This window comes from Rhinoraja longicauda, chromosome 22, assembly GCF_053455715.1.
Source record: "Rhinoraja longicauda isolate Sanriku21f chromosome 22, sRhiLon1.1, whole genome shotgun sequence".
In the NCBI taxonomy this organism is placed as follows: domain Eukaryota; kingdom Metazoa; phylum Chordata; class Chondrichthyes; order Rajiformes; family Arhynchobatidae; genus Rhinoraja; species Rhinoraja longicauda.
Genome location: NC_135974.1, coordinates 35382776 through 35395117, shown reverse-complemented (window position 1 = coordinate 35395117; position 12342 = coordinate 35382776). Strand labels below are relative to the sequence as shown.

General features: G+C 45.9%; 2 protein-coding genes across 4 annotated transcripts in view; one reads left to right on the top strand and one right to left on the bottom strand.

The window, feature by feature from the left end:
* oprl1 (opiate receptor-like 1) overlaps window positions 1-12342 on the top strand; it is a 173752-nt gene that overhangs the window by 14132 nt on the left and 147278 nt on the right. The window lies entirely within an intron of this gene.
* The window catches only part of LOC144604564 (protein LKAAEAR1-like), a 33803-nt gene that overhangs the window by 9004 nt on the left and 12457 nt on the right, over window positions 1-12342 (bottom strand). The window contains exon 1 of one of the 3 annotated variants that reach the window (XM_078419141.1): window positions 3531-3581. The exons of 1 other annotated variant lie outside the window; for it this stretch is intronic. The gene's annotated coding sequence lies outside the window, so the exon portion shown is untranslated. Of the gene's footprint in view, window positions 1-409; window positions 458-3530; window positions 3582-12342 lie in introns of those variants that run through there. One more of the 3 variants, XM_078419140.1, reaches the window with a different exon arrangement.

Sequence of the window (12342 nt, the reverse complement as noted above, 5' to 3'; positions counted from 1 at the left end):
TGTGTGTGTGTGTGTGTGTGCGTGTGCGTGTGTGAGTGCGTGTGTGTGTGTGTCTACTGGTGGAGTTTGTCCACTGGGAGTGTAGCAAACGCACAAGACATGCCTTGTTGGTGACACACAGTGGAGGACTTATCTACCTTCATGTGGGGTACAGTCAGGGATGATACAGCGCGGTTCTCTCCGCGTTTGCTACCGAGGGGGAGGACATTACAAGGAAGCTAGCTGGTGGGTGCAAGCAGACGCACAAGTGTGTGTGGCCAGCCGTCTGTAGTGGGGGGGCATCGCTACCCTTCCCCACCGTTGTCTCCCCCTCACGCCCCCCGTTGTCTCCCCCTCACCGCCACCCACCCACCCACCACCACCACCACCCCACACGTTCCCCAGCAAACCGTGCAGCCAACTAACTCACCCTCGGACAGAAGCAGCGCGGCGCCGACCACAAACCAAACAATGGTCACTATGGAGTCACAAGAAGTCACTATGGTAACCTCGACTCTAATGAATAGACACAAAGTGCTGGAGTAACTCAGCGTCTCTGCAGAGAAGCAACGCCTGACGTTTGAGAGATGGAGACCTTTTCTCCAGACTCCCTTTCTCCGGTGTGAAGGAGCACCAAACATGTCTTTGAGCAACACCTGCACTTCCTTCCAACACAGGTGATTGTCCGGGTTACCTGCAGAGGCAGGTACGGCAGGGCAGGCAGCAAATAGACGGGGATGGGTGATCCAGTCCGTCCTTGCAACACCAGCACATGTAGGAAGACACACAGTGTGTTGGAAGCAACTTCACACGCTGCTTTACACCGCAGATAGACACACAACACTGGAGTGACTCAGTGGGACGGGCAGCATCTCTGGAGAGAAGGAATGGGTGACGTCTCGGGTCGAGACCCTTCCTCAGACTGAGAGGCAGAGGAAAGGGAGATACAGGAGATGTGGAAGGATGAGGTGTGAAAACGAGACATCCAAGGGGACGCCAATCAAGGAAAGTGTAGAATAGATCTTTGTTAGCTCGGGGAAGGTGACAACGATGCATGCAAAGTACAACTCAATCAGGGGTACAGTCAGACTGGTCAGAGATCTAGGGTGGGGGAGGGATGGACAGAGAGTCACATGAAGATAGATAAGTCCTCCACTGTCAGTGTAGGAACATAACTGCAGATGCTGGTACAACTCGAAGGTATCACAAAATGCTGGAGTAACTCAGCGGGTCAGGCAGCATCTGGGAGAGAGGGAATGGGTGACGTTTCGGGTCGAGACCCTTCAGACTGATGTCCATTGTCCACTGACAGAGTGAGGCCCAATGCAAATTGGAGGAACAGCACCTCATATTTCGCTTAGGCAGCTTCACAACCCAGCAGGCAGACACAAAGTGCTGGAGTAACTCAGCGGGACAGGCAGCATCTCTGGTGAGAACGAATGGGCGAGTACCACCATTCAATGTGATCATGGCTGATCATTCTCAATCAGTACCCCGTTCCTGCCTTCTCCCCATACCCCCTGACTCCGCTATCCTTAAGAGCTCTATCTAGATCTCTCTTGAATGCATTCAGAGAATTGGCCTCCACTGCCTTCTGAGGCAGAGAATTCCACAGATTCACAACTCTCTGACTGAAAAAGTTTTTCCTCATCTCCGTTCTAATTGGCCTACCCCTTATTCTTAAACTGTGGCCCCTTGTTCTGGACTCCCCCAACATTGGGAACATGTTTCCTGCCTCTAACGTGTCCAACCCCTTAATAATCGTGTACGTTTGGATAAGATCCCCTCTCATCCTTCTAAATTCCAGTGTATACAAGCCTAGTCGTTCCAGTCTTTCAACACAGCGGTATGAATATTGACTTCTCTATAAAATAGAACAGATGCCATGAGAGGTCAGTGACTGGAAGTATCAACTTTGCAATCTGTAGCGGCATTCTTAGTGACATCAGTCATTAAGCTCACATTGGATATCTAACAAACACAGAGCAGTCCACCATTTTGTGTCTATCTTCAGTGTACACCAGCATCTGTAGTTCCTTCCTGAACATTTTAAGACCTTATTAAATCCATTTTGCCTATCCCATGATGTCAAATTTGCAATGCACTAAATATACCAGATTTTATGCCAGAAATATACCAGAATTATGAAAGATAAGACAATCCAACAGAATTTACAATATTTTAATTGTTTACCATTAATATTTCACATACTGAATAAATCCCACAAGTAGGGATTGCCAACTTCCTCACTCCCAAATACGGGACAAGGTGACATCACCTTGTCACCGCCCGGCCCAGGCGGCCGCCATTGGTGGAGCGGGAGCACGTGGCCGCTGGCTGGGTGAGGTCACGCGGGGCGCGGGGCGGTGACGTCACCCTTTGTCCCTTCTTTGGGAGTGGGGAAGTTGGCAACCCTACTAATACGGGACAAGGGCGGTCCCGTACGGGACAAACCAATTTAGCCCAAAATACGGGATGTCCCGGCTAATACGGGACAGTTGGCAACACCTACACAAGGCATCTAAATGTAGTCAAAGAAAGTATATCTTATCCTAGGAAATGCTGATTCTAATTTTCGCACCATTTCACTGAAGGGTTGTGTATTGAGACTAATTCATAGCACATTCAGTTTTTGAAACGTAATGAGGTACATGCTTTATTATCCTTGGGAACATTGTGCATTTCATTGAATGTGTGTGATTAGCACATAAGAGAGAAGCCAGTAATTTATTAAATTCTCCAGGTATTAAAAGTCATCCCACCATGAAAACAAATGAAAAACCCATGTCCTCTAATGTCACATAATGAATGCAATGTCACATTTACAACTGACTTTCTACTATTTTAATATTAACTTCAGAGTTGAGCACCTATTACACATCCATCTTCTTAATTCATAAACTAATGATGTTTAAGGCTATCTTCAGCTAGACAGCCATCGAGACAACTTTCAAAGCATTTATTTTCATTTTAGTTTTGACAAGGAAATTAGAAGTCATAGAATCATAGTCACACAGCATGGAAACAGTCTCTTCGGCTCAACTTGCCTATGCCAACCAAGATGCCCCATCTACACCAATCCCACCTTGCCTGCCTTTGGCCCTTAGCCCTCCAAACCTTTCCTATCCAAAGGAATTGATCACATCCGCTCATACACCAGTCCTTTTACGTGTCATTTAAGAGGAGGTAGTTGAAACAGGAACAATAATAGAAGACACGATAAACACTAAAAGCTGGAGCAACTCAGCGGGACAGGCAGCATCTTTGTAGAGAGAAGGAATGGGTGACGTTTAGGTTCTCAACCCAAAACGTCACCCATTCCTTCTCTTCAGAGATGCTGCCTGTCCCGCTGAGTTACTCCAGCTTGTTTTCTATCTTCGCTTTAAACCAGCATTTGCAGTTTCTTCCTTCACATAGAAGACATTTGGACAGGTACACGAATAGGAAAGGTTTGGAGGGAGAAGGGCCAAATGCGAGCAAATGGAACTAGCTTAGATGGGGCATCATGGTCGGAATGGACGAGTTGGGCCGAAGGGCCTTTTAGACATTACCTGTAGTCCAGATTGAACCTAGATCTGTGGCGCTGTGAGGCAGCAACTCTACCACTGCACCACTGTGCATTTACCATTCTGATCAGGTTTCTTGTATCTGAATTAGGCTCTTTGGCTGTTGCCCAAGGCTGTGGAAAACTTCACGAAATATTCTGCACAGTTATAACTGGTTCACTGGTTCACTGGAAAAAATAATCACGAGAAACAGTAAAAAATCAGGCAAAGGAAAAGCTAAATTGCTTCATGCACTACAATCTCATTCATCCCTCAGATAACTTTACTACCATTCTCTGCATCATTTGAGACGTAAGGGTCAAATGAATTCATTAAAGTGGCACAATGCTACAATGGCATTTAATTTACTAAACTGGTGAAATCCTTATTAATCCAGCATAAGGTAGCCAAGGTGATTTACTGCAGTGTGTTGTGAAGAAGTACCAATTTTGAACTGGTATCTGGGTTATATTAGTAGCATCTTACTATTTCAATCAAGTGAACAATGATGTGGAACAAATCCGGAAACAAAAGAAACGATATACAACAAATGTCATTTTTTTATTCATCACTAAATAAGGAAAATCTCTGTGACAAAACAATTCCCAGAAAATTCTTGGCCCATCTATTAATCTGTAAGTAATTTTGTCCATTGTCGGCAATATTACATTTCCATAAACCATTTCCACTCAGAGAATTTTCTGTCACTGATAAATGTCACTGAGTTTACAAGTCTGCTTAATTTGGTCGCTGTTCAATGTCAAATAATTCAAAGGCCATTTTCTGTGTAATGTGACATGCTCTTGTTATTTCCATCGAGTAATTATAAATCACAGGATAATTGTATCTATTAAAGGGTCATCAAAAATCTTGAACAAAATCTGTAGCAAGGACTGTCCTGAGAGAAAATATTTGCACAAAACCCCTATTTCGTTTGGAGTGGCACGGTGGCGCAGAGGTGGAGTCACTGCCTCACGGCATCAGAGAACTGGGTTCAACCCTGACTTTTGGTGCTGCCTGTACGGAGTTTGTTCCTTCTTTGTGTGACCGTGTGCGTTTCCTCCCACACTACAGAGACATACAGGTTTGTAGGTTAATTGGTTAATTGTAGATTGTCCCTCGTGTGTTGGATAGTGCTCGTGTACAGGGTGTATAAGAAAATAACTGCAGATGCTGGGACAAATCGAAGGCGTTTATTCACAAAATGCTGGAGTAACTCAGCAGGTCAGGCAGAATCTCGGGAGAGAAGGAATGGGTGACGTTTCGGGTCGAGACCCTTCTTCAGACTGATGTCGGGGGGCGGGACAAAGGAAGGATATAGGTGGAGACAGGAAGATGGAGGGAGATCCGGGAAGGAGGAGGGGAAGAGAGGGACAGAGGAACTATCTAAAGTTGGAGAAGTCAATGTTCATACCGCTGGGCTGCAAGCTGCCCAGGCGAAATATGAGGTGCTGTTCCTCCAATTTCCGGTGGGTCTCACTTTGGTACTGGAGGAGGCCCATGACAGAAAGGTCAGACTGGGAGTGGGAGGGGGAGTTGAAGTGCTCGGCCACCGGGAGATCAGCTTGGTCAATGCGGACCGAGCGCAGGTGTTGAGCGAAGCGATCGCCGAGCCTGCGCTTGGTTTCGCCGATGTAAATAAGTTGACATCTGGTGGACAGAAGGGCTTGCTTCCGCACTGCGTCTCTAAAGTCTGAAGCCTATATTGTTAGCATTCAGTATATCATTCACAACACCCATTTATCATCTTTGACCCGCCCCCTCCCCTGACATCAGTCTGAAGAAGGGTCTCGACCCGAAACGTCACCCATTCCTTCTCTCCAGAGATGCTGCCTGACCCGCTGAGTTACTCCAGCACTTTGTGTCTTTTTGTCTGTCATTTTAATTATTTCTTTTTGATCATTAGCAGGTAATTTATGTTATAGTTTTAAATCATAATATATCAAATAGAGCAATTGTTCTTAATGCTGTAGAGTTTTAAAACACTGAATTTAGTTGAATAATCAGAAGTTCACAAGTGATAGGAGTAGAATTAGGCCATTTGGCCCATCGAGTACTACGCCGAGATTCAATCGTGGCTGATCTCTGCCTCCTAATCCCATTTTCCTGCCTTCTCCCCTTAACCCATAACACCCATTCCAAGAATTTGTCCATCTCTGCCTTAAAAATAGCCACTGACGGTCTCCACAGCCCTCTGTGGCAATGAGTTCCACAGGTTAACTACTCTCTGACTAAAGAAGTTCCTCCTATAAGGGAAACGAGGGATATGTGGCGTTTCCTTTATCCCTAACCAGTCTGAAGAAGAGTCTTGAGCCGAAACGTCTCCCATTCCTTCTCTCCAGAGATGCTGCCTGACCCGCTGAGTTCCCCCAGCATTGTGTGTCTACCCGCTACAATGGTGTCACCTGCAAACTTATTAATGGAGTTTAGCCACACACTCATGGGTGATTTTAGTTTTAGTTTTGTTTTTCAAGATACACCTGACTCTCAGCTTGAAGAAGGGTCTCGACCCGAAACGTCACCCATTCCTTCTCTCCAGTTGGCTGCCTGTCCTGCTGAGTTACTCCAGCTTTTTGTGTCTATCTTCGGTTTAAACCAGCATCTGCAGTTCCTTCGTACACAATGATCAAAAACATGCCTGAACCTGGTGGCTGTATTAATAGCGTGCCTTCTAATCTCTCAGTGACGTGTCTAGATATGAAGTGAGACAATATGATCCATTTATCGCACTGCTTTATTGAGTTGAGGAGCTACTGCAGAAAATTACTTCAGGAAACCACAGGAAGTTCCCTGAGTATAAGAAAATAACTGCAGATGCTGGTACAAATCGATTTATTCACAAAATGCTGGAGTAACTCAGCAGGTCAGGCAGCATCTCGGGAGAGAAGGAATGGGTGACGTTTCGGGTCGAGACCCTTCTGAAGTTCCCTGAGGATGTTTTACCAGCACTTTATCGTAGGGATTATTGCCAGACAATGGACTTCAGGCGCTGGTTTCCACAAAAGACACAAAGTGCTGGAGTAACTTAACAGGCCAGGCAGCATCTCCGGAGAACATGGATAGATAACGTTTCGGGTCGGGATCCTTCTTTAATTAACTGTGGGGGGGGGTGGGCTGGGATGAGACAGCTGGAAAAGAGGACGGCACATTGACGCAGCGGTAGAGTTGCTGCCTCACAGCACCAGAGACCCGGCTTCCATCCTGACTGCGTGAGCTGTCTGTGCGGAGTTTGTACGTTCCCCCGTGATCACGTGGGTTTTCTCCGAGTGCTCCGGTTTCCTCCCACACTCCAAAGACATGCGGGTTTTTGTAGGTTAAATGGCTTCAGTAAAATTATAAATTGTCCCCAGTGTGTGTAGGATAGTGTAAGTGTGCAAGGTTATCACTGGTCGGCGCGGACTCAGTGGGCCGAAGGGCCTATTTCCGCTATGTATCTCTAAAGTCTAAAGTAAAAGTCTGCAGAGCAAGTTTATTATATCCATCTTTTACAAATATTATCACAGGATCAAATGTTTTTGCATAGCAATTATAAATGCAACTCATAGGTCACGTCACCACAAAGGTGGGTGAACCTCTGACTTAATGAGCTGGCTCTTCCACCAGAGTGAGGCCCTGGTTATTATTTTGAAATAACGTCCTACCATAGAGTCACTGAGTCATCCAGCGTGGAAACAGGCCCTTCAGCCTCGCTTGTCCACACCGGCCAACTACACTAGTCCCACCTGCCTGCGTTTGGCCCATATCCCTCTAAACCTGTCCTATCCACATACCTGTCTAACTGTTTCATAAACGTTGTGATAGTACCTGCCTAAACTACCTCCTCCGGCAGTTCGTTCCGTACACCCACCACCCTTTGTGTGAAAAAGTTCTCCCTCAGATTGTTTATCCATTTCCCTCCATAGACGCTCCCTGACCCATTGAGTTCCTCCAGCACTTTGTGTTTTGCTGAAGATTCCAGCATCTGCAGTTCCATGTATCTTCATTTGTTGACATCACCTAGAAAGAATTAAAAAAATAAAACCGGGCAAAGCACAGATTCAGTGAAGATCTTTTGGGAGGAATCAGAGACGAATCATTCACTTGGGACAGTTTTTTGGCTGAACATGATTATCTAATGTCTATGTTCTGACCCAACACTACATATGCATCTTTATCAGCTTTTTCAACCTGTCTCACTAGCTCCGTGATATTTTGATTTTAGATTTTAGATTTAGATTTCGAGATACAGCGCGGAAACAGGCCCTTCGGCCCACCAAGTCCACGCCACCCAGCGATCCCCGCACATTAATACTATCCTACACACTAGGGACAATTTTTACATTTACCCAGTCAATTAACCTACATACCTGCACGTCTTTGGAGTGTGGGAGGAAACCGAAGATCTCGGAGAAAACCCACGCAGGTCACGGGGAGAACGTACAAACTCCGTAGAGACGGTGCCCGTAGTCAGGATCGAACCTGAGTCTCCGGCGCTGCATTCGCTGTAAGGCAGCAACTCTACTGCTGCGCCACCGTGCCACCAGGGCCAGGACTGAATATAATTTAGTTTAGGAAGGAACTGCAGATGCTGATTTAAACCGAAGATAGACACAAAATGCGTAACTCAGCGGGACAGGCAGCATCTCTGGATAGAAAGAATGGATGATGTTTATCCACAAGAAGGGTCTCGACCCGAAACGTCACCCATTCCTTCTCTCCAGAGATGCTACCTGTCCCGCTGAGTTACTACAGCATTTTGTGTCTATCTATAATTTAGTTTAGTTTAGTTTAGAGATACAGCGCGGAAACAGGTCCTTCAGCCCACCGAGTCCTCACTGACCAGCGATCCCCACACATTAACACTATCCTACACACACTAGGGACAATTTACACTTATACCAAGCCAATTAACCTACAAACCTGTACGTCTTTGGAGTGTGGGAAGAAACTGAAAACCCACGCGGGTCACGGGGAGAGCGTACAAACACTGTACAGACGGCGCCCGTAGTCGGGATGGAACCGGGTCTCCGGCGCTGTGAGGCAGCAACTCTACCGCTGCGCCACTGTGCTGGAATTGAAATCGAAATTGAAAATGTTGGAAAGTTTTCAAATCAATTATGTACCAAATCTGAGTTTGGAGCAATTTTCGTGCAATTTACTTTCTTTTTCTGCATTGCCTGGAAAATCCATTTGCTTTCCGGTTTCTTGCAATGAATTGGTTAATTAGATGTATTCATTGGCGAAAAAAAGAACACTCATCAAAACACAGCAAATGGGCTAATCATGTACTTTGAGGTAGTGATTATGATCCCAGATGTAACCGTGATTACACGCACACTTTGCTAAAACAGTAGAATAGTTCTTAGTTTGTTCTATTTACACAGCATATTGGCCGAGTGAAGGATTTGTTTCAGTGTAAAAATAAGAAAAACATTATGCAAGAAAAGACCCATCAGGCAAAAGGTATACAAGTGTGAAAACGCGCACCACTAAATTTGGGGACAGTTTCTTCCTGGCTGTTATCTGGCACCTGAATCATCCTACCACAACCAGAGAGCCGTGCTGAACTACTATCTACCTCTTTGATGACCTTTGGGCTCTCCTTGGTCAGACTTTCCTGGATTTACCTTGCACTAAACGTTAGTCCCTTATCATGTTACACTGTACTTTGATCGATTGTAATCATGTATTGTCTTTTTGCTGACTGGTTAGCACGCAACAAAAAAGCTTTTCACTGTACCTCGGTACATGTGACAATAAACTTAGGTATCACAAAATGCTGGAGTAACTCAGAAGGTCAGGCAGCATCTAGGAGAGAGGGAATGGGTGACGTTCTTCAGACTGATGTCAGGGGGGCGGGACACAGACAGGATATAGGTGGAGACAGGAGGAGACAGGAAGACAGTGGAAGAACTGGGGAGGGGGGAGGGGGAAAAAAGAGAGGGACAGAGGAACTATCTAAAGTTGGAGAAGTCAATGTTCATACCGCTGGGCTGCAAGCTGCCCAAGTTGTTCCTCCAATTTCCGGTGGGCCTCACTATGGCACTGGAGGAGGCCCATGACAGAAAGGTCAGACTGGGAGTGGGAGAGGAGTTGAAGTGCTCAGCCACCGGGAGATCAGGTTGGTTAAGGCGGACTGAGCGAAGGTGTTGAGCGAAACGATCGCCGAGTCTGCGTTTGGTCACGCCGATGAAGAGAAGTTGACATCTAGAGCAGCGGATACAAAAGATGAGGTTGGAGGAGGTGCAGGTGAACCTCTGTCTCACCTGGTAAGACTGTTTGGGTCCTTGGATGGAGTTGAGGGGGGAGGTAAATAACAGCATCTGCAGTTGTTTTCCTACACTCCTGACAATAAACTAAATGAGGGAGGGAGGCACGTCGACTGTCTTGGGGTAGCTTCCAGGCCACAACCTCGTGCTTGGTGAGTGGTTGGAACAGGAAGGAACCCCCCAAAGCCCCAGCTTGTTGGGGCAGGAGCCGGCTGGGGGCCACAAAGTCTTGTAAGGCCACGGCTAAAGTTACTTTCATGGTGCTGCAATGATGTAAAAACCATCGTGCAATTGTTGTAACTGCACGTGGCATATGCTCTATGTGTGAGATGTTGGGCAGAACTACAGCAGTGAACATTGAGAAAGGGCAGCCATGGTTAAAGTGTGTGTGTGGGTGAGTGTGTGTGTGTCTGTGCCTGTGTGTGTGTGTGTGTGTGTGTGTGTGTGTGTGTGTGTGTGTGTGTGTGTGTGTGTCTGTGCCGGTGTGTGTGAGTGTGTGTGTGTGTGTGTGTGTGTGTGTGTGCCTGTGTGTGTCTGTGCCTGAGTGTGTGTGAGAGTGTGGGTGAGTGTGTCTGTGTGAATGGCTGTGTGTGTCTGTACCTGTGTGTGTGTGTGTGTGTGTGTGTGTGTGTGCCTATCTGTGTCCATGCATTATGCATGTGAGTGAGTGTGCGTAAATGTGTACCTATGTGTAATTGTGCTTGTGAGAGTGTGTGTGTGTGTGTGTGTGTCTGTACCTGTGTGTGTGTGTGTGTGAGAGTGTGGGTGACTGATTGTGTGTGTGTGTGTGTGTGTGTGTGTGTGTGTGTGTGTGTGTGTGTGTGTGTGTGTGTGTCTGTACCTGTGTGTGTGTATGTGTGTGAGAGAGTGTGGGTGACTGATTGTGTGTGTGTGTGTGTGTGTGTGTCTGTACCTGTGTGTGTGTGTGTGTGTGTGTGTGTGTGTGTGTGTGTGTGTGTGTGTGTGTGTGGGTGACTGATTGTGTGTGTGTGTGTGTGTGTGTGTGTGTGTGTGTGTGTGTGTGTGTGTGTGTGTGTGTGTGTCTGTACCTGTGTGTGTGTGTGTGTGTGTGTGTGTGTGTGTGTGTGTGTGTGTGAGAGTGTGGGTGACTGATTGTGCTTGTGAGAGTGTGTGTGTGTGTGTGTGTGTGTGTCTGTACCTGTGTCTGTGTGTGTGTGTGTGTGTGTGTGTGTGTGTGTGTGTGTGTGTGTGTGTGTGTGTGTGTGTGTGTGAGGGTGTGGGTGACTGATTGTGTGTGTGTGTGTGTCTGTGTGTGTGTCTGCCTATCTGTGTGTCTACGCGTTGTGCATGTGAGTGAGTGTGCGTGAATGTGTACCTGTGTGCATATGTGTGTTTGTGAATGCCTGCACTCCATCAGTTAGCAGTTCTATGTGACAAATTTAGTGAGGTCATGTACTTTCTCTCTGCACTGGTCCCTCATGGAGGTTGATTCACTCCAGGCAGTTATTTAAACTGTCATTTCCGATCAGGTCCTCTTTATTTCTTCTCTGAGGAATCTCCTGATATTTGGTGCAAAGAACACACTTCCTCCCCCCCACCTGATCCTCTAGGAGATGAAAGTCTGAGTTTGTAAAGCTGGTCATGGAGGCAGACAAAATACATTCCCCAGTAAAAAGACCAAAAACCATTGGAGCTCTGATTTAAAGTAATTGCTCGAAGGATTAGGATGGAGACGATGAAATGATACAGTCATAGTTATAGATAACATAGCACTAGTGTGAAAGGGTGATCGATGGCCAATGGCTGAAGGGCCTATTTCCATTCTAAACTAAACTAAACCAAAAACAACTAAACTAATTATAAAACAAAACAAAAAACATCAACTGAAAATTCTCACATTAAAACTTTAATTATTTTAAACCGTTGAACTAAAATTCTTTCACAATTTCCTAATCTCTTAATCTCGTTGTACTTGTACAACGACAATAAAAGAAGATATTGCACTGGATATATATATATATAAGTTAACAAACAGGTTGATTGAATATTTTTAATTTTTAATTTATATTTTGTCATTTGTTTAATGGGGATTAAATCAAGATTAAGTCAAATCAAGGTGCTGGCTCGAAGGGCCGAATGGCCTACTCCTGCACCTATTGCCTATTGTTAAAAGTCCGTGCTTAATGCCACAGAAGGCAGTGGAGGCCAATTCACTGGATGTTTTCAAGAGAGAGTTAGATTTAGCTCTTCGGGCTAAAAGAATCATGGGATATGGGGAGAAGGCAGGAACGGGGTACTGATTGAGAATGATCAGCGTGATCATGTTGAATGGCAGTGCTGGCTCGAAGGGCCGAATGGCCTCCTCCTGCACCTATTTTTGCAGAGTGCAGCTTCTTTTCTTCATGCCCACATGTTCGAGTCAGGCAGAAATCTCTTCCCAACTATGATCATACAACACTGAATTGGCACTAAAATGTCCCAGCCTGTTTGATATGATTGCTCATTGATTCCCAGGGTCCTTGTTGACAGAACACTGCTCCTACACAATCAATAACTGTGTTTTGCAGTGAAATCAGATATCCCTTCGTACCAAAGATAGACACTAAAAG